The 27,534-nt window shown below is 39.9% G+C and overlaps 1 protein-coding gene across 3 annotated transcripts in view; it reads right to left on the bottom strand.

Moving 5' to 3' along the window:
* The window catches only part of MITF (microphthalmia-associated transcription factor), a 211,317-nt gene that overhangs the window by 166,585 nt on the left and 17,198 nt on the right, over positions 1-27,534 (bottom strand). The window contains exon 1 of one of the 3 annotated variants that reach the window (XM_008567207.1): positions 24,508-24,638. The exons of the other annotated variants lie outside the window; for them this stretch is intronic. The gene's annotated coding sequence lies outside the window, so the exon portion shown is untranslated. Of the gene's footprint in view, positions 1-24,507; positions 24,639-27,534 lie in introns of those variants that run through there. 3 annotated transcript variants of the gene reach the window in all.

Here is a 27,534-nt window from a genome sequence, read left to right as displayed (position 1 = left end):
CAATAGTCTAAAAATAACATGACACCATGAAGGCAGAATGGATTGGATCAGAAACCAGGTACATGATAACTCTAGGCCTCAGGGGTAAACCAAGCCTAAAGTTCAAACCGAGTCCAAAAGGACCTCAACTCTTTACCTAAATGAACCAGCAAATTTCCTTTGTTGCTTCAGTTGGATTTTCTGTCAATTTTCTTACAACTGAACTGATTTTCACCTGATACATTGATCAAATCCTAATTCTTAAACAAAACTTTTAAAATAACATGCACTTCAAGGATGTATGCCCCCTAGGCCGGCCCGTGGCTCACTCGGGAGAGTGCGGTGCTGATAACACCAAGGCTACGGGTTCGGATCCCATATAGGGATGGCCGGTTTGCTCACTGGCTGAGCGTGGTGCTGACAGCACCAAGCCAAGGGTTGAGATCCCCTTACCGGTCATCTTTTAAAAAAAAAAAAAAGGATGTATGCCCCAGATGTATTTGGGGTTCTGGCCCTGAATATTTGAACTTTGAAAGGATAAGACCATACAAGCAAACACATGGCTTCCACTGTCTTATATGAAACTCAATATAAATGTCACTCAAGGATTATCACCAATCATCTCAATGCCACCCAGAAGAAATTGAAGATTTGACTCCTGGAGACAGTAAACATTTTCCAGATGTATTTCCTTTCTAAGCTAAGGCTATTTAATCTGTCCTACAAGGACATATATTCACTTTTCAATGTTAACTAAAATGAAGGAACTCTGGGTATTTGATGTCACATTGTGAAGACTTTGGACTTCAAAAGCTTTTTTCTTCTAGGAAGCCCAAAGAGCTTTACCCTCATTTATCGTCAGCAATCCCAGGAAGTAGATAGAAGCAGGTATTCATGCCCCTAGAGGCAGCAATACAAAACCACTAACAAGGGTCACCAGGCACTGGGCAGCTGCAAAATGAAACCAGACTCTCAGGGAGTCCCTGTTCTGTTTTGAAAATAAATCATGTCTCAAACCCGTGTTTGAGAGGGAGCAACGTCAGAACAAAATGATCTTCTTGTTCACTATTTCCCCAAGTGCACACTGGTAGACATTCTCCCTTTAACTCTATTCCCCCTCAAGAAAAGATAGGAGAAGTCTATAGACAACCAAATCTGAGAAACTCTGGACAAGGGTAGACAAGTTTGTTAATTGCTAGACATTTCAGAAGCTTTAATACGCTGATGCACATGACTGTTGAGAAGGCTGAGTGAGCAACTATCACTACAGGTAAAGAACTTAGAACAGGGCCCAGTGCATGTATATGTGCTCAGTATGTTACCAGAGACACAGAGGCAGATATGAGTCCATACTTCCTTGGTTACGATTCCAGCTCTGCCACACAGTAGCAATGTGACCTCTCTTCATATGTGAAATGGGGAAAAAACAGTACCTACTTTATAGTGCTGACACAAATAAAGTGCTTAAAGTGCACACAGAAAGCACTGAGGTGCTAGGTGCTACAGTACTTTTACTATTGCTGTTCTCCAAATGGATGTTAGAATGTACAGTTTCCCAAATTTATTTCATCACAGAACTTTTTTTTTCATGAAGCCTCCTATGGCATTAATTATTACCAGCTGACTTCTGAACTCTAGTTCTTAAATTATTTGTAATTTCCTTCTTCTCTAAGAAGGTAGAAATCATCCTGTGTGTGTCCACCTGTCTATCTCTTTCTCTTACTCAACCCTCCCAACCTTTCAACCTCCCGAAGATCCTTTTTTATTTCTTGACTATTCAGTAAATGGACATGGTCTCAGGCTCATTTTCCCAAAGATGAACTTTCTCACGTCATATTTCCCTCTCACTCAAAACTTCAACTCATGAAAAATAAGAAAGGAGAATCTTCAGGAACTAGAGCCTAAGTTACTAAGTTATCAATCATGGGTTATGATGTGATTTGAGGGAAAAAACTAAAACAAAAAAGCCAGTAACAGTGTGTACTTTATCAAAGAATGTGTAGTGCTGTTGTTAAATGCATGAATTTGAGCATCCAAGAGATCAGAGTTCAAGTCCCTTCTACTTCTTACTAGTCACATGACCTTGAGATGATTATCTACAAAACTGACATAAAAGACAGTACTTTATTCATGGGATTGCTCCGATTTAAATGAGATAATGAATCTAAGACACTTAGCAGAGTGAGTGCCTGGCACATTGGAAGCATCAACAAATGCTAGCTACTGCTATTAAATTATTGCTTCTGCTGTTATTTCTGGGCACAACTGCCCCAGCACGCCGTGACTCACTGCTCCACTCAGCTTGCCCAGCCTCAGCCCTCAGGAGGAATGTTCAAGTCCCTCACAGGATAACCTGAATTATACTCAACACCACATAGACCAGCCCAGCTCCACAGCCAAAGGTTCTCTGCCAGTACAGCTTTCGTGGAAGAGACATAGCTGGAAGACAATCGATCTGCACTATTAAAAAAGAAAAATCCAACTGCAGCATTTTGACAAAGATAACAGGCTCTCACTTAATATTAACCAGCCCAAACAAACAGAAGCCAAATGGTTAGATTCTGGTGCCCACAATCCATGCCAATCTCTCCACAGGACACAGGGCCCTGGAGACACAGAACCCTGGGGGTTACCCTGGGGGTCTCCTACAGAACACAAACCGTGGATCTGACACTTCAGAAGAAGTCAAGACAACAGTTCCTTAAAACACTTAAATTATCATTGTCCTATGTTAGGAAGTCCTTTATAAAGAAGAATCTGCCTCTAAAATCATTGTCTGGGATAATATATTTTTCGGAAGCATCCATCCAAGTCACCTGAAAATTCCTAATCTCTAGTAATCCAACCAGTTATTTACCATGAATTAAAGTGGAAACTAGTTGCTAATTCAGCTTCCTCAACAAAGAAGTTTCTCTAATATGGGGGAGCAGGAAGGGACCTCACCTTTCAGGAATAATTTCAGTTAAAAACTTTATATTTTAAAAAATCCATGAGAGCCTCTAGCTTTGTGACTGTTTTCTATAGTAAAAGATCTCAAAATTTTTGACACTAAACATTAAGGGAGTCATTATTACCTATTCTGAAATCTCAGAGAATCCTCAAAATGATTTCTCAAGGAATTTTGATTTTCCTCTTCTCTCACCCCAAAAGGTAGCCTCCATAAACCTTAGAAACATTTGCACTCAATTCTGGGATTTATAGTAAGGAGGAGTCACTGAAAAGCACTGATTACAACAACACTAGCAAAGAAAGCCATGGTTCATCCTGGGGAAAGAACAAACAGCATGTTGTTCCTTCCTGGAGATTTGCTATGGAGAATAGCGGGTATTTAAAAAAACAAAAACTCTTCCCCAATGGCTCTTTTTATACAGACCACAAAGGAAAAGATGGAGTTGTGATATTGGTAAAATTGACAATAGGCTTTCATCAACAATAAAAACCATAAGCCATTAGAATAACGTTTAACATAGTTTCCTTTAATATATTTGAAGGAGGGGGAGGAGGAAGAGAGACAGACAAAAAAAAGAACCAAAAAAAGAAAAAATTAAATTGAATCTTTACCCTCATGTTGATACACTTCAGATCATGATTCTCAAATGATGGTTTCACAAAGAATCACAAAGAAGCTGAACAAAATGCAGATTCCTGGAAACCTCAAATCAGTAAAGCTAAAGTCCAAACACCCAGGAATTCATATTTTTAGTGCACCTCCAGGTGATTTTGATACAGATGGCCCTCAAACCATACTTTGTGAAATACTGATCTTAGACATATGTGTGTATATATAAACATATTCTGGATCATTTAAAACATCGCCTATCAGAACCTCATAAACAAGTATAATGAAGTATCCCATAGTCCTCAGGCAAATATTACAATTAGAGCAGGTAGGTCCTTAGTCACCATTTGTGGTACTGAAAGCAAATAACGAAACTTGGCATTTAATAAAGTATACAAATATATTTGACAAAGTATAATGTAGTCTAATAAAGCACCTTACCTTTCCTTTCTATTTGCCTAACATAAACTGTTCTGGTCAAGAATAACCAGGATTATTAGAAAGATGATTCTATCATAGTCTGAAATTTAATACTGTACAGATGGGCAAGAGAGATAAGAAGCATCTAAGCAAAATGTAATTTCTGGTATCTCACTTCCCCACCATCCATTGGAGGACACCCAGGTCTCTGCTTCCAAGTCAGTATTATTCTCACCCTTAGAAAAGAACCAATCTATTCACATGCACCAATTTTACTGGACTATCACTCTAAAGGAGGAAGAGAATTCTATCTGATAGCTGGGTAAGAAGGAAAAAGCCAAAGGGTGTTTAGAGTAGAGGGGGGATCCTTCACCCTCTCATCCTATGGCACATTGTACCTAAAACAGTAGAAATTCAATGAGAGTAATTTTCCTTATCACTACTAGGAAATTAAATGGTGATGTTTAGGGCTCTATTCTCATCTGTGTCAAGGAAATTAGTTTTTATATTCTCCTAGGGATGTGTAAAACACACAGCTAGAACATAATCCCCCTCAGCATTTACTACTCATACTTTCAACAGATACAGATTAAATATTCCTAGATTTACTGACGCAGATAGCAATAAAGGAAACCCAAAACTTATGAAAGGACTGGTGGTTACTTTGAAAAGGATTTAGGATCCTGAGAAATAAGCGCAGATGGAGAATATTTAATCAGGAAATGAACTAGAATCAAGAAAAGGCCTATGATAAAACAGGCTCTGCATTGTGAATACTGTCATGTGCAGACATTCTCCTAAAAATATATGTCACAGCCTCCTAATGCTGCTTGGGTTTGGAAATCAGAGGGAACAGGGTTCAAGTCACAGTTTGTCCCCTAATTTTCTGTGCAACTTTGGTTAAGTCATGCAAGAACACTTAATCTCAGTGTTCTCAACTGTTAAATGGAAGAATAACAGTAACTAATAAAGTTGTTGTGAACATAAAATTAGATAATGCATGCAGAGTTCTTAGCACACAGTAAGCATTTAATAAATATTAACTACTATTATTCTATTATAAGGGTCAGGTGTGTGGGTGTGAGGGTGATTTGGCCTTGGCATTCACTGCTTGATAGGGATGATTAAAAAAAAAAATTAAGAGCTTATATTGCTACAGGTCAGGGACTCAAACAAGCAATTGAACATGGCTCATACATTATATAAAAAAAAATCAGCTCCACAAACATCTCTGTAAGTTATTATAGCAAACTGATAATTTTATAGAGCACGGCCTCCATGTATGGGCACTCAGGCTGTACACTGCACAATGCCAGGGTTCCCAGACCATGATCTGAACATGCCCCCTGAATTTGTGCAGTGTGGCAAAGCTGTCTGGAGTATATCAGCTAACTTCTAGAGATGCTGACCCCCAAATCCCTAGCATAACAAACTGTGCTAGTGTCTGTTCCATATGAATTTAGGAATCCATTGATTAGACAGGCAATCCATTCTGGATGCTTCTGTAACAGAGCTCAGTAAAAGGGAGAAAGTATATCCAGGAGAAAGCACATTAAACCCTCAACAACATATGCTGTGCCTAACTGTGTTGTCACCACTAGAATTCAGAAAGGCTAAACAGCAGGGAAGCTCAGACTAATGCCTGCCAAGACCTGTTGCTGTAGCTAAAAGGTACACTGCTTGGGAACAGAGAACTTTTAAAACACAGAACTTTCGCCATTTCTGATGTGTCTGAGCAATGGTTCTAAAACTTCTGGGCATCTAAAACAAATGAGAATTTGATTAGAGCCAACTGCCCTCTACTGGAAAAATATACTATATCCCAACATTTTGCACACATTTTCAAAGTTCTAAATGGTGCCAGCTTCACGGACATGAGATCTACGCAACTGCACGGAGTCCCCAGGCTTGGTTTAGTGCTCTGCTGTAGTCGTCATGAAGTTTTGAACTACAGGCTGCCCATATTCATTTTGTACCAGGCCCTGCAAATTACGTAGCCAGCTCTGAGTCTAAGGAGCATAAAAAGTATAAATACATTTTATAAATATAAGGACATTTTGACTTCATGTATTCAGGTTAATAAAGATTTGGGATTCTTATTCAACAGACTTTATTTGAGAGCCTCTTTTCTGAAGAGATGCATGACTATGGACACAACATTAACAACCTGGGCGCATATTTGGAAAGCATATACTCACCAAAAACAGAATAGATCTGTCTTATCACTTAATAGCATTATTTTTTTAAAGGACTGAAAACCAAATAACTACAGATGAGTTACGCTTCCAAAGGAAGGCATGTATTAAAAACCAAATTTCCCCAGAACCACAGTTACTATAAAAAACATAGTATTATGTACTTCTCCAAAACTTCAGAGTAACAGGGACTGGTAAGCCATCTTCCCCACTTACCTTTGATAAATACTGTCACCAATATCTGGACATCTTGACTTCAGTCATAGGCAGCCTCCAAAGACGGCGGTCAATGAAGCAGGCCTCCCACTGTCCAAGCCCTTGTGCAGCCCCCTCCCCCAACAATGAATCTGGGCTGAGGCAACTTGCATTAACTAATGTAAGGTGGCAAGAGTGATGCCATGGTAATTCTGGACCTAGCCTTAAAGAGACTGGTCGCCTCCATGCATTTCCTCTTGGAACACTTCTTACGGGGAGCTCTGAGCCATCCTGTCTGGTTACCCGGCTGGAGAGACCACAAGAGGTCCTGAAACTATATAGAGCAGAGGAAGAGAAAGTTCTAGTCATCTCAGGGCCAAAGTGAGCCTCTAGATGTCTCCAGGCCCAGCCATCATCTAACTCCACCTCCATAAGAGACCCCAAGCAAGACCAGGACCAGAATAGCCCAGTTGAGCCCAATCAACCCTCAGAACAGTGAGAGATCAAAACAGTTATTGTGTTAAGCCACCAAGTTTACCTAGAGTGGTTTGTCACACAGCAGTAGATAGCTGAAATAAGCTCTAAAAATTCCATCAAGGAAACAGAGGTTGGGGACCCATGAGGCAAATTTAGCCCACAGATGAGTGCTAATTGGCATGTGGGGTTTTTTATTAATTTATATCAGGTAACGTTTAAAAATTGGGCAATCTCACATAAAAATCTAGATTACTGGCTTCTATGAAATCTAAATATCAGCCATACTGGACCTACATTTCCACATGGTAATAACCAGCAGCAGCAGAATAGTAGTTACCCCATCTTGTCCAGTCTAACAAAATTTCCACCTGGACTTCCTTTCCCGAGTTTCATCTCCCAGTCTGTCAGATCATCTTTTAACCCCTGTGGTACTTAGCAGACTGCAGGACACACCACTGACCCTCAATACTCTTGTTAAGCAATTGCACAAAGCATCAGCTGCTCTTATCACCCTCACCCACTTGATTGTCAACCCTGCTGTTACTACCTCAAATATCCCCTGTCACCACTGTCTTCATTCTCCCTCTATTAGATTATTGCAAGAGCCTACAATGGGTTGATGGGTTGATGGGTTGAGCCTACACCAGCCTCGATGTTGTTCTTCCAGTCCATTCCAGTCCACAGCTATTAGGATAACCCACTTAACACAGATATGGACATATCATGGATTCCCCCTCAAAAGCCTTTAGCTGATTTCCCGATTGTGATATTATATTAGATGTCACCATTGGGGAAAAATGTGTAAAGGGTACGCAGACATCTCAGTATTTCTCACAACTACGTGTGAATCTGCAATTATCTCAAAATGAAAAATTTAATTTTAAAAATCTATGGAAATGTTAAGTGTATACATTCCTTAATAAATTCTACTTTTATCAAAATTAAATTTTTATGAATTTTTTTAAAGTGTTCAGTTGCTCCCCAACACCTACAAAAAAAAATCCAAATTCACTCTGCTATAGTTTCAAGGCTCTCCTCATTTTGTCCCTTATTGAAAACAATAAATGCCTGAAATCTTCAAACATACTCTGTGCACCGTGTGCATTCACTCAGACTGGGGCCATCCTCCTCACACTGTAAATCTTCCACATTCTCTAATGTGAAGTTCAAGGCCCCTCCTCCACAATTTCTCCCAGCAGAATTAATCTTTCCCTATTCTACACCCCACCATATTTTACTTGTACCTTCAGGGTGCCCCAGTCGCCCTTGTTTCAGAGGTGTTTTTGTAGATGTGTGTGGTAGGGACTATGAGACTCTCTCCTGCTCTCATCCCAATTTCACAGAACAAAAACCAGTTCAGAAAGGTTAATGATTATTCCCAATAGCACACAGCATAATGGGAGGATTGAGATGACTCCTTCCAAAATCTCTGCTCTTTCTGCTATACCTCAGGGACTGGAAGTTTTCTGCTTTCAGAAGCTCTGTCAGCTAAAACAGTCACTAACAGAATTCTGTATACATTAAGTGGTGAGACTATCTTGAACTAAATCACAGTACAGGACAAATACTTGCATTTCACGATAACCTGAGTAATGTTACCTTCAAAAAGAGCAAACATTTCCCTTCTCTAGTTTTAAACACAGAATGATGATATCCTTCACAGATACAAATGTCATAGCAAAGGCTGTGAACACCAAATGGAATTTTCTGCAAAAGGTCCACCGAGAGTTTGGGAATAAGGAAAAATTGGAACAAATTTGAGAAAAAAAAATCTTTTACAAGTTGAGAAAATTAATCAGACAGGGGAAAAGAGGTGCTTATTTTAAAAACAATTTGGTTATATGTGTTTGAAGGTATCTAATAAAAATATAGTCTAACTTTAAACACATTTCGTAGTGTATACATTATGAGATGTGTTTAAGGTTAGACTATATTTTTATTTTATATTTTAATGAAATCTTACAGCTTGGGACTCACGGATAGATTGAGAGAAAATGTGCCCACTGCCCTTTCTCATCCATGTGATTAAACTCCTCTATGCCCTAGAACATTTCGTGTCCCTCCATCCCTTACCTGAAATCTGGCTGAGGAAAACAGAGCTAGCTGTACACACACATTGCGCTTGCTTTTTTTCTTTCATACTAACAAAATCACAGTTTGTTCAGGGCAGCAATGTGCCCATGGAGGAGCTGCCATGTGACTGAGTTCTAGCCAATGAGATGCAAGGAGATATCTACAAGAGGCTTCTTGGAAAGCTTGTGTTTTCCTGCTTCCGGCATTATCCCTTTTCCTTTCCCCTCTTCTTAAAACAGATGAGATACCTGGAGGAGCAGCAGCCACCTTGCAATCACAAGGTAGCAAACATTAGGAAAAAGCTAATACAAATCGCTGAGATGCTGGTTCTGACATCACGGAACCACTAAAATAAAGGCAGCCATTATAGACTCCTGGGCTCCTGGTATGGCAATAAATGAACCCTTATTTGTTTAGACAACTGCTAATTGGCTACTGAGTTTCATGAATGGAGATGCAAATTGATTGATATACAAACCCTACCCTGAGAACAGGACCTGTCCTAAAGCTCTCTCAAGTGACAGTGGTTCCATCTCCTATACCCCACAATACAAAGAACTAACACCCAACCTCCCCAACCTGTTTCTCTCCCAAGAGCCCCATGTCTATAAACAGCACCATTGTTCTACCCACCTGCCCATGTGAGAAATCAAAAGTCATCCTTCCTTCTCTCACACTTAAGTCCAACCAGTCGCCCAGCCTGTGATTCTCCCTCCTCAGCATCTCTCAAGCCACCCTCTTCTCTCCATCTCCACAACCACATGCAAGTCCAGGGTGGGATCATCTCTTGCCTTCACTGCTCCTAACTGGTTTTCTTTGTCACCGCCCCCTGCAATCCATTCTCTGTGGCACTGCCACAATGATCTTTCTGAAACACGAATAGGATCCCATCCCTCCTACTTAAAACCTTTTCATGCCTCCCTAATGGTCTTCAAATAAAGCCCACCCTCCTTATCATGGCTGAAAACGTCTTTCATTCTATGACCCCAATGACAGGGAACTTGAATTTATCTTTCTGTCCAGATTCCAGTCTTCAAACCATGCTATACTCTTAGCAGATATTTTCACATGTCTGGAGAAAACTCTCCCACATATTTTTGAATGAATAATTTCAGTTGTCCTTCCAGAACATATAATCTAAAAATTGTATCAGCACTTCCATATTTTGACTTAAGAGTATCTGACACCCAAGTCTTAATATGCCCATTTCTACTTCTCTGCACACCTGACTGCTCAATGCAAGCTCCTGCCCTTCATTAAAACACAGGGAACTTCATGGTCAAACCTAGTCAAAGTCCTGCTTTTCTCAAATGCCATATATAGCTTTGTATTATAATCACTATTTTTTCCTTCCCTATCATCTTTTTTTTTAAAAAAAAAGGGAAGTCAAACTTAAAGATATATTGCAAAACAACACCAAGGTTTAAATATGGATATTGTAGCAACAGTGACCCAAATGACTAAAGTGGAAAATGTTACCAGCACTGGAATTAGGGCTTATCCATTTCCAGTTATGCATGGCTATCAGACACAAGTGAAATTTAACATTGAAAATTTAAGCCACATCAAAACTTTAATCTATGAACATAATTCGAGTTAAGACAGGAAATAGATAAAGACTTGACCTAAATATTGTTTAGGTGATGACTTTTCATTTTTTTATTTTGGAAATTTTAGTTCCCAATATTTCTTATGAGTCATTTTTCATGACTATAAAACTGTCCACCTAACACTGACCCTGACTAACTTTGATCTTTTGTGACCTATAAAATTGTAAATGCATGATTATAAGACTTTAACTGCATACTCTTCAATGTGCTGAAATAGCTCCATTTATATAAATATACCAACAGTAACTTCAATATTATTAGTAGACTTCAACATTATTTTCCACATATTAATCATATTCATTTCCATACAGTGCTTGTGAAATCCGTCTTAGAATATCAGTTCTACATAAACCAGAGATAAATTAGCAGTAGAATTTAAAATAATGGAAACAATAATAGAAATGGCAGTAGCAATTATTAGAAAAGTCTTCACTGTATCTGTGACTACTGAGTATTTTCCATGTTCCAAGCCCTATGCTAAGCACTTTACCAATGCATTATCTCACTGATTTCAGCTAAAACTTGGTGCTACAACTAGAATCATCCCCATATGACAAAAAGAAGAAACTGAAGCTCAGAGAAGTTAGGCAACTTCTTCATGATCATACATCTGGTATCTTATAGAGTCTGGCTTTTGAACCTAGACCATCTGTCTGCAGGACCTAGGCTTATTAATCACATCAGCAAACACTTATCACATACCAGGAGTAGTTACAAGCACTTGACAAATACTAAACCAGGCAATCTTCATAATAACCCTATGTAGCAGGTATTATTACTATCTCCATTGTACATATGAGGAAACTCCAAACAGGGAAAGGTCAAGTAACTAGCCCAAGATGGCCCTGACAATAAGCTGCAGATCCAGGATTCAAACCCAGGCCAGGCCCTCCAGAGTCTGTGCCCTTACCTACCACCCTGTCCACTGTACTGTCAACTAAGTAATAATGACACCTACAGGGCATTTATAATGTGCTGAGCATTGTGACACTTTCCATACATTCTCTCTTAAAATCCTCATAGTTAACTCTGAAGGTAGTTGGTATTTTTATCTCTCCTTTACAGTGGGAGTTCTGAGGCTCAGAGACGTTAATTCAGTCACCCAGTGTCACCCAGTTAACAAGTGCCACATTGGGGAATATAAGTAGCAACTTCTGGGTTTCAGCCTCTCACCTCCCCAATTATTCTCCTGAGGCATGAGTGGCTGGGAAACAGTATGCATCAGATTTTCCACCTCCTGAAAACTGTTCAGCTCATGTCATTTAGGGTGTGACTATTCATAGATACCTTTGAGCTCATCTTCTGGGAGCCAGTGTAACCACAAGGCACACTGCAAAACAATGCATGCTTTCTCTATAAATTAAAAATGCCAACCCAACTCCGGAAAAGCCCACCTTTTTTATATGAACATTTAGGATAGTTTAGTTTTAGAAATAAAGTCCATTGTTGTTGTTTTTCTTTTTTACACACAGTAGGAATCTTTACACTTTCTCCTAGAAAAAGTCCTACACAGTTTTCTATTCCTACCCTGTTAGAAGTTCCATTACGCAAGCCAAAGCAAATCACTCCAAAAAAAATTATGAATCCTACTAAAGGAAAAGCAATACTTTCTCTATTCATTTTTAAAAAATAGAATGGGGGATCCAAATAGCATCAAAGCTCATTTCTGGAAACAGAATTAAGGAATAAAAATGCAACTACAGCAAAATAAATTGATAAATCATAGCCCACACTTCAAGCCTATACCAATTGAAGGATGCTGACTTGTATGTGTCATGGAGTTTTGGTTTTTGCAGAGACAACTCTTAATAAAATTCCATAACGCCACAAACCTAGTTATAATAGAGAAAAAAAATCACACTTCCTGCATCTTCCATAATGTACAAAATTAATAACAGTTACCCTTAGCTGGGATAGGCACAGACATTTAATATAAATAGGTAAGAGAAAACTCAGAGTCTGCCTCTCAATCATTTATTCTTTCATTTACGGACTCATTTAATCAACACATATTGATATAGTGCCTATCTGTGTCAGAGACTAGCCTAATCTCTGGAAATATAATAGTGAACAAAATAGCCATGCTCCCTGGCCACATGGAGTAGGAAAACAGACCCTGAAGGTACAGATAAATAGAGGATTATTATTTAAGTAGTATGAAAGAAAAGATCAGTAAACCATAAAAGAATAGCCTGGCAACCTAATTCAGTAGAGGGGCAAGGAGGACAGGAAGTAAAGCCTCAGGTGGAAAATAAGGACTGAAATGAGGCAGTGCGATGTGGGGGTCAAGGGTTCTTGGCTCTGTTTCCAGCTTGACCACTAACCCTGACAAGTCCTTTCACCTTTCTGAGCTACAGTTTCCCCTCCAACTCTAACAGCATTCACTGGCATAGTCATTTGCCTCCTAAGCACTACCCCAGGGACAGCTCGGGTGCTAAAAGTCTGGCCTCATCCTTCTGAGAGTCATGGCACTGGTAACCATGGTAACCCCCCTCAGCAGCAAGGTCTCCAGCACCCCACTCCCCAACATATGCCAGAAGATTCAGCAGAAGGGCCAGTCTGGACATGTGGCATGTGGGCATCTGGGCATGTGGGCATCTGGGCATGTGGGCATGTGGGAAAAGCCTCAGGTGGAAAATAAGGACTGAAATGAGGCAGTGCGATGTGGGGGTCAAGGGTTGGACAGGAAGTAAAGCCTCAGGTGGAAAATAAGGACTGAAATGAGGCAGTGCGATGTGGGGGTCAAGGGTTGGACAGGAAGTAAAGCCTCAGGTGGAAAATAAGGACTGAAATGAGGCAGTGCGATGTGGGGGTCAAGGGTTGGACAGGAAGTAAAGCCTCAGGTGGAAAATAAGGACTGAAATGAGGCAGTGCGATGTGGGGGTCAAGGGTTGGACAGGAAGTAAAGCCTCAGGTGTGGCACTGGTAACCATGGTAACCCCCCTCAGCAGCAAGGTCTCCAGCACCCCACTCCCCAACATATGCCAGAAGATTCAGCAAAAGGGCCAGTCTGGGCATGTGGCAGCCCTCATACCTCTTGGGAATTTGTTTCTGGAATCTTCAACCTGGTAACTTATGACACTTCTAGGCCGCCAGAAAAGAGGCCAGTCAATAGAATATGAGGAATAGATTATGTTGGTGGGTAAAATGACTGGGGCTCCACCTGCCTCCTGGCAGAGTTCACATTGGAGGCCTGAAGACAAAGCAAGGCAAAAGCATACTTCGCTACGGAGGAGATAAAGGAACTGACCAGCCATGCTGCCACCTGTGACACCAGTTTATTAGGGGCACTGAAACATCACAGGAAGTTAAAGAAATATTCTGATGGAAAGGAGAGAGTTGAGATGCCCAAAGGACATTCCTGAGTAATAAAAGATGGTCCCTAAACTGCCTTCTAAAGAGGGTTAATTGCAGGACCTTGATGTGCTAAACAGCATGATGCAAGTTTGGGTCAGAGCCAAATTGCTCAGGGCTGTAGAACAGAGGCTGCCAGACCTGCCGCACCTCCATCCCTTATGGTACTAGATCTCACTTGATTTTGGAAACATACTTAAAGAATATTGGCATGAAGAAGCACTCAAGCATTAGTCTGCCTGGGATACCCTTGGGCCTCAGGCTGGCCATGGCTTCCTGCTCTCTTTTCTGCCACTAATAAGGGTTAGTGGGGTACTGTCTTAACCAGGACTGTATCCTCCTACAGTTGAGGGAAAAAATTATGTTTTATTTATCACTGTATCCCAACTGATAGCTCAGTGTCACACTCGACAAATTAATCCTATTTTCTGTACCAAAAAAAATAGTATTAAAGCCATATGATAAAGCTTATAATCTGTGTTTACCCACCCCATGTAGTCTGTGAGCAACCTTTAACATTGATATATAAAATTACTTCATAGTTCACAAGACTTTCAATGTGAGATGTTTATAAAAAAATTTTTTTAATTAAATAAAATGCAGAAAGATAATTTACACAGGGCCAGCCCGTGGCTCACTTGGGAGAGTGTGGTGCTGAAAACAACAAGGCCATGGGTTCAGATCCCTATAGAGGGATGGCCGGTTAGCTCACTTGGGAGAGCGTGGTGCTGACAACACCAAGTCAAGGGTTAAGATCCCCTTACCAGTCATCTTTAAAAAAAAAAAAGATAATTTACACATCTGTGGTCCAGTTCTGCGTACTCGAAGAGAAATATAATCAGTCACATATATGAAATACTCAAATACATTGAAATTGGGAGGCTGGGGGTGGGGAGAGCAGGGAGGGCAACTAATCCAGAGTAGCAGTATCAAAACCTAGGAGGCCATTAAAAATTACCCAACCCACAAGTACTGTTTTATAAAAAGGCAAAACTCAAGCTCAGAATGCTGAATTTATTTGCCCCTACCTAGTGACAAAGCCATGACTTAAATGATCTCCAAATTCTTAGACCACTGTTTTCGTCCACCACACTGGGCTGCTGCCTGAATTAATCAGATCATGTTACTCCTCTAGTTAGTAATCTGCAGTGGCTCCTGCTGTGGATTGATTGAATTGTGTCCCCAAAGTTCATATATTAGAAGCTAAATCCCCACTGTAACTGTTGAGCATGGGAAATCCTATTATGGTAATTGAAAGGTGGGGCCTTGAATAGGCGATTAGATTGTAGGACCATGCAGTAGTGAATGGATTAATAATGGTGGTCAGAGGTGTGGTTCTGAGGGCTTTAAAAGGAGAGCATATGAGAGTCTGTCTCTCTCTGCTCTGCCATTTTCTGCCATGTGAGACCCCTGCTTTGCGGTAAAGCCACCATTGAGAAGACCCTCACCAGATGGGTTCCCTGGACTTTGGACTTCCCAGCTTCAGAAAATGTAAGCAATAAATTCTGTTCTCTTACACATTACCCAGTTCCATGTATTGTTATAAGCAACAGAAATGGACTAATACAGCTCCCATTTTTAGTGAGTAAAAGACAAAGTCTTTACAAACTTGGACGGGGTTTGCCTCTGACCCATCTCATTTCTTCACTGAACGTCCCATCTCTTGCCATCGCCACTACTCCCTTTTTTGCTCAACCTGTCCCAGCCACTATGGCCATAATGCTGTCCCTGAATCATGCACATTCCTGTCTGGGGACAGTGTACTTATCCTTGCCTCTATCTGCTGTGCTTTTCCCCCAAATACTGGACCCACTCTTTCATCTTATCCGGGTCTTTCCTCAAATGTCATTTTCTCAGGAGGCCTTCCTTGTCCATTCAATTTTAAATTACAAGTCATCCCAAACCCATCCAAGCTTTGTCTTTCTCTATAATACTTGTCATCACTTAGAATATTGTGTGTTTTATTTATTTATGTATTTATTTCTACACATCCCTCCCCCCATGTAAGTTCCATGAGTACAAGGATTCAACAGTTTGGTTTCCCACTGTATTCCTTATTCCCCGATGAATGCCTGGCCCAAAGTAAAACCTCAGTAAATATCAGTTCAATAACTAGCTGTACGGATTGATGGATAAAGTTCAAAAGTGGCCTGAATCCAGAGAATTCAGAGCTATGAAATGTCTGATAGCATCTGGCAGCCCCCGGAAGCAGCCTGTGGCATGGGTGTCATCTACCACCATTATGTGCCCACTCCTGAACTGGCACTCACTGATCCCCTGCAGGAAAGTCAGTAAATAAGGATCAAAGTGACACAAACACTTGTCAAAGCAATCCCCTCTGAGGCTGCATTTTTTAGCAGAAATAAGATGCTCTTACATGTACAGAAGCAGAAATCACTTCTGAATTGCTTCCCTGTGCCCCTCAGCTTAAGAGAGGAAGGGGGTGATTTGCTTAGATCGGACATCCCCAAAAAAGAGACCAGATTACAAAAATTTTCTGGCATGAGCCAACATCTGCCATTAAGCCTGAATGGCTGGCACAGCTGGACCTCCATGCATCATTGTAAATATAAAACATGAAGCCTCAATTATAAGTTAATGACAGATATATAAAGGAAGATATTAAGAGTGGCCAAAATCGAGGTGGTAGGAACCAAGAGTAGATATTAAAACTACATAATATTTGGCCTAACCATCACGGAACCATCATGGAAAAAAAATAACATTCAGCCAGACCCAAACTAACACAAGTAGTTTATGCTCTTTCATGTTTAAGAACCCAATAAAGGTTTGCATACAGGGTATATCTTACCTCACTGGTACCCAAAATAGCCAAAACATCTGCAAAGAACAACCTGTCCAAACTTGAAAGACACATGCCAATCCTAATTGACAAAAATGAAATACCAAAGATCATTAAATGCATTGCTAATTTCCAGTCTGATTTAGAGCTTTATAGCTCAACACACGTATAAATTGAAAAATAGAAAAGTTTTCCACTCCTGTTCTTAGCAAACCCTCTCACGCCACGGGCAGGGTACCCAATTCAATTCTCTACACAACATCTCGAACCCCCTGCCACATTTTAATTCATTTGCTAGAGAAGTTGGGATGATCTCAACAAGTTCCAAATGCCAGGGCCATTTTTATATGGCATTAATTTCACAATGAGTCATTTCAACAACAAATAAAGGGAAAATACTAGAAAAGAAATGTTGAAAATATTTTAGCATTTACTGCCATGGTAGCTCTTACTTTCCAGGATTCTAAATTTCCATAGCTAAATCTAAGATGAGTCTCGCTCTTCTCCTATATCTATGATGGCTGAAGCAGCTATGCGGGTCTTGCATCCCATCTGTAGAGTTCTCCCCATTTACTAATGGCCCACTGCGGAAGAATCATTGGGACCATTCAAAACTATTAGGACTATTAACTCTGACTTGGGCCAGCTCTAATAACTCTAATAAACAAGTATTATCCCAACAGGAAATGAGTTAAGCTGGCTTTCAAAGTCATTTAAGCAAATACTTAAAGTCAGACTGCCTCACAAGAAGCTTCTCGTGGAATTCTTCTGCTGTTAATTTTGCCCAATTTAAATCAGAGATCACTAGAAGTGTTCATATTGGGTGGGGGGACCCACAATAAATGGAGTGAGTTTCAATTTATTTAAGTGACCCCTTAAAAGAGTCCCTAAACATTGCCCAAGTCTCTCTGGCTGTCGCCTCATAGCAACAGCAGGTGCACGATAAATATTTAGGAAACCAACATGGAATGAATCCAGCTCCACCTACATAAAGTCAAGCTTCTAATCTGGATATTCTAGACCATAAACAGTCACACATGAGAAAAGTGGTTGTGGTCAGTTACGGTGGTGCTAGGTATATTTTTGTCATGTCGAAGTAACACATTCATTTCAAAATGTGGTCACCTCCAGGTACTTGTTAATGCTAAGCCTACAACTGGAATGTTTCATTTCACAAATGAAATCATTCTTGTCTTTGAATAATTCTCCCAAATATTATCGTCAAAGAAGCCATTCCTAATATAGCCCAGTAGGAACTCTATGTGGCCTCCAGATTTAATCACTTCTTACGTTCAACCATCTGGGACTTGCTTTACTTGCCTTCAACCCTGACCTTATTTATTTTTCCTTTTGTCATAATCGTCTCTTGCCTAGTGTTCCATTAAACACCAAGGTTTTTGAGGGCAGGAGCTATGCTTTAAAATCCTCTCTCCCCGTATGCAGTTGCTTTTTTATGCAGAGTGGATGCTCAGTAAATACTGACTGAATTGAAAGGATCTCAGTCTTGGATATAATTCTAAGTCTCCAACTAGTCTAGGAGCTTAAAGACCAAACCTACTTAAAAATTAACTTAAATTGTAGGTACAATGAAATCACTCCAACTTATTAACCTAACCACTTGATGTGTTTATTTTCCTACTTGGAAAACCAGGCGAACCATAGGGAATGACCTTCCCTGGATAGGTGACTCCAGGAGTAATGAGGTAATTTCCTTCAAAGATGATGAGGTTTTCAGGATTCTCTGGAATGCATGCCTACCCATTAATGTATTATTAATAGTTCCCTTTGGGTAGAAGCAACACTGGAATATTTCAGAATTTCCAAGTGATGTCACACTATATACTCAGGTGTCAACATACTCTCAATTGAATGATCCCATGGCTTACACAGGGTATAATGAATTAGGAGACAGATTTACTAGAAATACTAAGAAATATTTCTTTGAATTTGTGTAATTATTTCTATACTCATGTTCCAAGGGTCTTATTCACTGTGTTTGCATAAGCATACATATGCATCTACCTGAGTAGAAAAAAATAATATTGAGAGGATAAAGGTGGTAAGTTTTACTTACAAACTACAATTGTCAGATTTTTTTTTTGAGCCCAACTTATTTTTCCCAAAGTTGCTAGATTTAGCAAATAAAAATATATGATTCCCAGTTCAATTTGAATTTCAGATGAACAAAGAATAATTTTTAGTATAAGTATCCATAAAATATTTGGAACATAATTATACTAGAAAATTATTCATTACCAGAAATTCAAATTCAACGGGACATCTAGAATTTTTATCTGACAACCCTACCTCAAACCTAAAAACTGTATTATTGAGTCAATTTTAAAAAAGAAAATAAAAAGCACATAGCAATGAAAATATTTTGGGAAACTTTACATTCAAAAAGAACAAAGTAAGTAATAATCAAATAGCATTAAAGAACATTCTAGAAAGCTCAATATAAGATGGTAGGAAAATTAGCTAAGTAAGGTATACTGAGTGATCACCATGTGCCAGGTACTGTACCATTTGTGTACATAATCTCTTTTAATTCTCACCACATCCTTATGAAGTAGGGGCCATTATCATCAACATTATCATCATCATTACTGTACAGATAAGGAAACCAAGATGCAAAGAGAACACAAGTTGCCCAGTGTCACAGAGCAGTATAGCAGAGACTCAAACCCAGGTAGGTTTAACAAAGGGCTTACGTGCTTAACCACGACCTCATATTACAGGTGAGGAAAAAGGGAATATTAGTTATTTGCCCAGACTCACAAAGCTACTAATCAGCACAGCTGAGATTCAAACCTAGGACAGTCTGACTTCAAAGTTTTAGTGCCAGCAATCTATCATCTCTCCAAATCAAGCAAAATGGGAAAAGTACACTCCCCACCCAAAGCAGCTGCCAATTACCATCCTAATAAGTTAGAATCCTTCATCTTCAAACAGAATCTAGGATGGCTTCCTAGGAATTTTTATCAGATCCTTTCAGCTACATTTTGATCTCGTGTTACTATAGGTGATTCTGGGTTGGATGGAGGATGTGGGGAATAGCCTTACAGAGGGGACAAATTTGTTGTTACTGCCATTTCTGGACCAAAATGTCTCTTTAAAATAAGCCAGTTATCTAATGTCTACCAGCCTTGCTGGCTTGAAATGAATTCTTGCTCCTATACGGATCCCAAACACTGGCAATAACCTGGAACACAGACATAAAGGCTACTTTGAAGCAGCCACAAAAGCCAGCTTCAAGATCCAATTATGTGCGGAAGGGGCAGAAGAACCAAGACTTTTCTTCTTGGAGCTAGAACTAAACAGCCAGGATTATTCTGTGTAAAACATCAGAGTTCAGAAAATATGGGAAAATATCTTATGGGAATGCTCATACGCCTCACATGTTTGTCTACCTCTGGAATGAAGATGATGTCTTTAATTGTGTGGTGGGGGTGTGTGTCAGTGTGTGTGCTTGCAGGCACAATATAGGGCACTGGCCTTGAGGCTTATCTGCTTATCTAACTTCATCCTCTAAAACTTACTAAAGGAGGCAGACAGCATGTTGTAAATTAGTTGCAGAAAAGGTGGGAGGGGGTGCCCAGTGGATAGGATGGACACTTAGAATTTTTCTCATATACCTTATAAAGATTCTTTATATGGTAATCTAGACAACTGTCTGCCTGATTGTGTCTCCCCTTAGAGTAGAGGCTTCCTGAGGGCAGAGAACATGTCTATTTTATTCACCATTGTGTATCCTAGGTGCTTGGTACAGAATAGGCACCCACCCATGTAATGAACAAATAAATGAGCACATACAGCCTTACTTTGCCCTCACTGTCCTTGAAATCTGTGACCAGATTTACGCTCCAGCAATCACAACTTATCTTCAGGGCTGAATAGCGCATGTATATCATCATTTCTCACAAAGACGTTTCAGCTGGAACCATCTTAACTGGCCTCTGGAACACCAGACCTGGCCACCCTCCAAGCCATTCTTCACTTGGCAGCCAGAGTGTTATTCCTCTGTGTAAGGCCACCATGTCCCTTAGTGCTCCAGCCAGGCTTGATGAAGACAGTACCCATGGGTACCACACTGTGCTGGGCTTCCACACCTTGGTCTACCTGGATGCCTTCCTCTCATTTGCTCAGCAGTCATCTTCTAATAATGAACTTCCAATAAGAACCTTTATTCTTCTAGGACACTTTGTTCCCCCTTTGTCCCCTCAGAAGAACTGGTCTCTCCATCTTTTGTCTGGTCTCTCCAAAAGAACAATTACGGTCCCGGTATCAGGTTTACATTGCTGTGAGTTACAAGAAGGCGAAGCCCAGGTCTTATGGGCTGGCCATTTTGTCACTGGCATAGTGCCTGACATGCAGTAAATATTCAATAATCACATGCTAGATAGATAAATGAGCTTAGGAGAGTAAAAGTGGGAAACTGTGTCAATCTAATCATTTCCTGATTTCTTACTCTACTGGAGGAATACTGTCCAGACGCATTCATTAAGTTCTATCTCTATCTGCTAAATCTACTCAAAACGTTATTGAACAGATGGACAATAGCGCATGTTGTTGCTGTCGCTGTTGTTTAAGTGAACACCTGCTGACCAAGAAACTTCATAGACTCTTGCCTACTTGTAATTGGGCTTGAGGTATCAAAAGCAAAATGACCCCAAATCAAGGAACCATAGTAAGGGACCTCAGGGAGAAGGTATTACTGAGATAGCAAATAGGTTTCACCTGTCCTATCCACAGAGCATCATGGAAACCTAGTGCACAGAATTCAGAAGGGCCCGAGACTCCTCCTGGATGCATAGGCAAGAGCAAAGTGATGGTTTGCAGTATCTACCCTGGTGCAACAGAGAGAAGGAGCAGTATACTACCACACACTCATCCCTGATCTACACTTTACCCTGCACTACACAACACATTCCTCACAAATGGTTAGCCCAGGGTCACACAATTAGGTAGTGGCACAGCTAGGCCTGCAACCAGGTCTCCCGATACATTCGTTCATTCCTTCATTCAACATTTACTGAGGAATTACTAGATCCAGCATGGTGCTATTTGCTGGGATAATATTATGAACAAAAACACTCCTGATTACCAGCCTAGTGAAATTTATAGTTTATTTAATGCCTAATTCACAGCTCCTCTTAACAACCCCATGATATATTTCCAATTCTTACCTCCCCTCAGATATTAAACACCCATTCTCTTACAGATAGTGACATTTCCTAGAGAAATATAAAAACTTCTTTTAAAAAAATACCTCATCCCAAACAATTCAACCAATTCATAACTATCCTTTCTCTTCCCTCTTTATTCTGTTTTTCCAAACTTTTAAAACTCACATTTAACCAAAAACTGCATGGCAACATTTGCAATATTTTCTCGATAGCTACACCATTCCAAAACTTCAATTCAAAGAACGTAGCATCACAGCGTCAGAAGGAGATGTTGGCTAAATGTATACAGATCTTACACTGCAAACTTTCCAGAAGTTGAACAATCATAACTTATCCTCAGGAACTCGAATCAGTGCTCAACAGTTCTTACAGCAAGGAAATTCTATTTTTATTCCTAATCCAAACCTTACTACTAAAAGTTAAACTAAATCCATGTTATCATGAAAGACAAGAGAAAAGAACCAGTTCACCACCTTACATCAAATATTCTAGTACTTATGATTTTGATCTGCAATTCTTCTTTTTAATCTTGTTTTTCTCTTTCAAAATGAGAGAAATTAGCAGTAAAATTAACCAGGAAAGGGGATTGCTCTGAAATCTCAAATAATTTAATCAAGAAACCTTTCTTTCAAAAAAAGTAAATGTCCAAGATGGAAATATTTATATATCTATAATTTTTACTAAAGAGTTTCTATTTTGACTCTGGAGCAAATATATGATTTTTAAAATTCATGTTGGTTTGCAAAATTCCAAGGCACCAAGTCGCACTTATTTCCATAAAGTAAAAAGACACATTCTAGTCTTATTCTAAACAGGACAGCAGAAAACAAAACTAATACTGTGAACAAACAAATCTTAGCTAAAACTCATTGAAATAATCCAAATGGTTTCCATTCCAGGGAAAATAGTAAGTCAGCAGTTTGCATATGGCTGCCTTTTCTAAATACACAAAATAAGCAAAAACACCACCAGAGGAAAGTGCGAATGCTGAACCCTTTCTATTTCTGTTTCCATGGGACTGCAGTTCAATCAATACAGCCGAGTAATGCTGGGCCATCCTCTGTGCACACTTCCAGGTGGCTTCCAACATCCCACCCAGAAGCCCACAAAACTCCCAGGACAAAGTTCACGGAGTCATCACTCAAGCCACAAAGTGAGCAATGAGAAAGCTCAAGGCCCAGGCTCCGACTGTTAGAACAGGGAACGGAAAGCCAGAAAAATAAATGTTTGAGGGGCCGGCCCGGTGGCGCACTGCGCTAGTGCGCCGCTTGGGAAGCGCGGCTGCGCTCCCGCCGAGGGTTCGGATCCCACATGCAGACCGGTTCCCGCTCACTGGCTGAGCGAGGCGCGGGGGCAACACCGAGGGTTGCGATCCCGTTGCCGGTCCCGGTCCGGTACGGGGGCGACACTGAGGGTTGCAATCCGTTGCCGGACATGGAAAAAGACAAAAAAATAAAAATAAATAAATAAATGTTTGAGATGACAATAACATTCAGATTCTAAACAAGAAAACAATGTGGACAGAGCTAAGCATTCCTTAAAGAACAAAAAGCTCTGAAAAATTAATAGATGAATCAGAACCCTTCACCTAATACCAGTAACAGCCTGGAGTTGTTGAAAGACTGTTGAGTAAAAATATTCTATATAAGGAAAATATCTTAAGGGAAGTATTCAGAACCTTTCACCCTGGGGAGAAGACAGTCCAGAGTGCAAAATCATGAGTAAGAAATGTCTGTCTGGGGTTATTAAAGGGCACCTAAGAGTGGCATCCTAAGCACTAAATTGTTTTTGGAAAATAACAGAAAAAGGAAAAGGAAAATTGCTGTTTAAACTTCAAGACAAAGAATTTATTTCCAAATCCCCATCCTCCTACAGGACTTGAAAGGACGATAATTAGTCAAGAAAACAGCAAAAGGAGGAAGTGGTATTCTTTTACAATTTCTGTTAATCCCCACCAGCTGTAATTTAAGAAATTCAGTGACATCAGCATTTATATTTGAGCCAGGAAGAATGACAGAACTACAACTTGCAGAATCATCTGAGAGGGGGAAAAGAAACTTGGGGCCAAATGCAAAGCACTTCTGAAAACAGAGAGAATTAATTCACTTCACAGTGAATCGTTTCTACAGCTTCAACTACCAACACTGCCAAAAATAACATAAAAAGTGGAAAAGGAAGCATAAACACTCCAAACCTGATCAAATGATGCAGTGGAACTTCTGAAAAAATATTCACTGAAACAAGTGAACTGGACACTTCTGAAATCAGGAAGCCATCTACCCATTCATGAACAACAAAAACCAAAGACTCAATATTACATCCAGCCCAACACCCTTTGTAAAAGACACACTTGCTATAGAAGAACCTATAAACTGAATTACTTTAGTTATCATTTGTATTACCTTGTTAAAGACAGGCATAGAGTCAATTCCATGGTCTCCTTTTCACAAGTAGAGAAAATCATAACTCCTGGGAAAACCACTTAAGTATTTTCAGAGTATCCCATGGGAGTTCACGGCCCGACGAGGAATAAGTCTGAACTCCCAGCATAAATGCCAACCATTAGCTTTTACTCAGATCAGAATCAAAGGGAAAAGAAAACCACACCAAACTTGACTGGCCAAACAACCTACAGAAGAGAGTTGAAAACACTCACCAGGGCCACCTCGGCCCTTTGGCTGAACATTGAGTCCAATGAACCTTCTCAGAAAGGAGATTCTGATGAAGATGCGATTGCAGCCATTCTGCCGCACGCTTACGCGCACCTTCTCTCAACACTAGGAAGGCTGAATTAGAGATAGAGTGATAATTAATAGGATCCTTGGCAGCAGGAGCCGGCTTCTTTAGCACACCAGTAATTGCTGACTACTTAAAATGATGGGAATACAGCCAGGAAGGAGGTGCTAATGACAGTAATCATAAAAGGCAAAAGAGACTTTACATCAACAGGTTACTTGGCTCCCACTCAAAACTACCTCTTTAGCTATAGATCCAGTTAATAATGATAGCGAATAAATCCAACACCTTACATAGGAGGACTGCATATCCATAAACCTTGCAAGGAAAGTTGCAAGAAAATCTGATGAAAATAGATCTCCCCTCCACAATGTCATAGATTGCCAATTTGATGATGAAAATAATTACCAATTTGTACAAGACATCATATTGAAAAATAAAATGACTCCGATAAGTCATATGTTTTGACTTGGACTTCCTTTGAAAATATCCAGACTGTTGAGAAATTTTTAACAGCAACCATAGATGCTTTTTTATGCTCCCTATTCTGACATTAATTTCCTTGTTTGACGCATCTCTAGGAAAGAAAAGGTATTTAGTTCAGAAGTTGTTTACCAATATGACTGACAATTACTGGCAAGGTAAAGAGGAGAGTTAGCACACGTGTCTCCAGTTTAAAACTCCAACCCCAGGAAATAAGCAGCACCCCAACCTATTAAACTGACTACCAAATGTTCATCTAGACAACATTTCCAGACCAGTGCCCATTCCGCATTCCCCAGCAAGAAACAATCCAGTGTACTTCGAACATCTTTAGATGCCCAGATACACGGAGAGATGAGGATTCAATCTTCTGCCCCAGGGCAATGTCTGTAGAGATAAATTCAGGCAGGAGGCACATAGTTTCACAATGACTAATGCTGACCAGAACTCTTCATAAAATCAACTCCATAGGTAAAGACCTACTTTGTTTGTTCAGGAAAGCCCTGGCTCTCTGATAGTGTTGCAAAGACTCCCTGATAGCCCTCCAAGAAGAGATCATTACAAGGCTAAGGGCTTCCGATCAGGCTTACAACGCAGCCCAGGAGTCACTATTGATAATATCTCATGGAAATCTTTAACATTTCTTGTGGTAAGGATACATGACAGGTAATGATTCAGGGGCAGAATCACTGGAAACTCAAATTGTTTACATTTTTCTTGGTATGTACGAGAATTAAGTCCTTTTTTTATTGTTGGTCTTTGTCCTCTCCCATTAATTAAGAGTAAGAATGCTTTTACATTCATTCTGTGAATCACTAACTCATCACTGATGGAACCCACTAAGTATATGGTTCACCACTGAAGCCATCAACTAGGATTTTTATAACTTCTTCCCCTCTGTTAGATCATTATATCCTTTTATTGAAAATATTTAACTCAATACTTTGCAATGACTAATGCTCTTGACACCCACATGTCAAGGCAGAAGTTATGCTCATTACACAACATTATGATGTTTCAAGACCTCTGGCATGTCAAAGATAAACAGCCCAGAATGGAACAGACTGGCAACAACTTACAAAGACATACAAGAAAAGCAATCAACAAGTAAGGTTAGGAGAAAGAGAGACAGGTGAGTGAAAAATACAAGAATGTTAGGAGCTACCATGTTCAGCAATAGAATACTAGGACGGGTTTATAGAAAAGACTCCTTGATGTCATGAAGGAGCAACATTGGAAGATCTTTAACAAGGGATGAGGAAAATGTACAACTTGCACACTGTGCCTGTGTGAATGATGAAGTAGCTACCCTCCCACCTTTTACTACCTTTCTTGGAGTCTTCATAGCCTATCCCTTTCCTTCTTCAAAAACAGCATTGAAAACAAAGGACTATGTAGCCAGGCATGCTGTGAACACCTTTAATCCACATATCTATTTATTTTGGAATCAAATATTCAACCACACCCTAAGTCTTTTGTCTTTACTTCATCAGAAACCTAGTCCTCTTTCCATGCCAAAATCAACACGAGTTGTCACCCCAATCCCTTCTTATCCTATCTCTCCCTTTGAACCCCAAAATACGTGGTAACCACCAAAGCACAGTGGATAAGAGGGTGAGCTTTTAAGTCAGACAGTCCTCGGTTTGAATCTTGGTTCCACCCTTATTTGAGTGACTTAAGATAGCAGAGTGACAGAAGATAAATGAGCCTCAGTTTTTTCATCTATAAAATGGGATGGTACCTACCTCATATTAGAATTATATAAAGAATTTTAAAAGTTTAACACCATACCTGGTAGACAGTAAGTGCCTTAATATGTTTAAAAGTCACCTGGATCTGAATTATTCATTCATGCTCTTTTGGCTTTTGACATTTCTAACACAGGAAAATTTTGAAAAAAATTACATAGGTATCTTCCTTACCCAAGAACTAAGACAGACACAACACACACACACACACACACACACACACACACTCACAACAAATCATCCTTTTTATATAATACACAAGGATACTGCACAAAAATACAAAAGCTAGGCTAAAGCAATAACACAAGGCACAGCCTGTAATGAGGGCTTTAAAAATGCTACAGGCTGCTGCTGTTATTATTATTGCTCTTTGTATTTTCTTTGTTGTTATTAAATGGTGTGATCTATCTGCTACTGAAAACAAATCTTTTCTCCCTCCTTCTAAAAGAATTCCAAGCACTCCCAACAAGTACTCAGTTAATGTTTACAGTAATGACTATGCTGATAACTACAATATGCTAATTTCCAACACAGGGAGAATTCAGAATCATCACCTTTATCCTCTAGGTCCTGAGTAAGCTGGGCCTGGTTACTTCAAAAACTGCCAACACCAGAATTTCTTAGCCACCCTACTGCTTTCTGCTGGATTTTTCAGGAATGGCCCCATAATTTCTCTGTGCTCTTTTCCCAGGTCCCCACTCTCACACGCCACCTTC

The sequence above is a fragment of the Galeopterus variegatus genome, unplaced genomic scaffold (assembly GCF_000696425.1).
Source record: "Galeopterus variegatus unplaced genomic scaffold, G_variegatus-3.0.2 Scaffold303, whole genome shotgun sequence".
Taxonomy (NCBI): domain Eukaryota; kingdom Metazoa; phylum Chordata; class Mammalia; order Dermoptera; family Cynocephalidae; genus Galeopterus; species Galeopterus variegatus.
The sequence above is the reverse complement of the archived record's forward strand: the minus strand, read 5'-3'. Positions and strand labels throughout refer to the sequence as shown.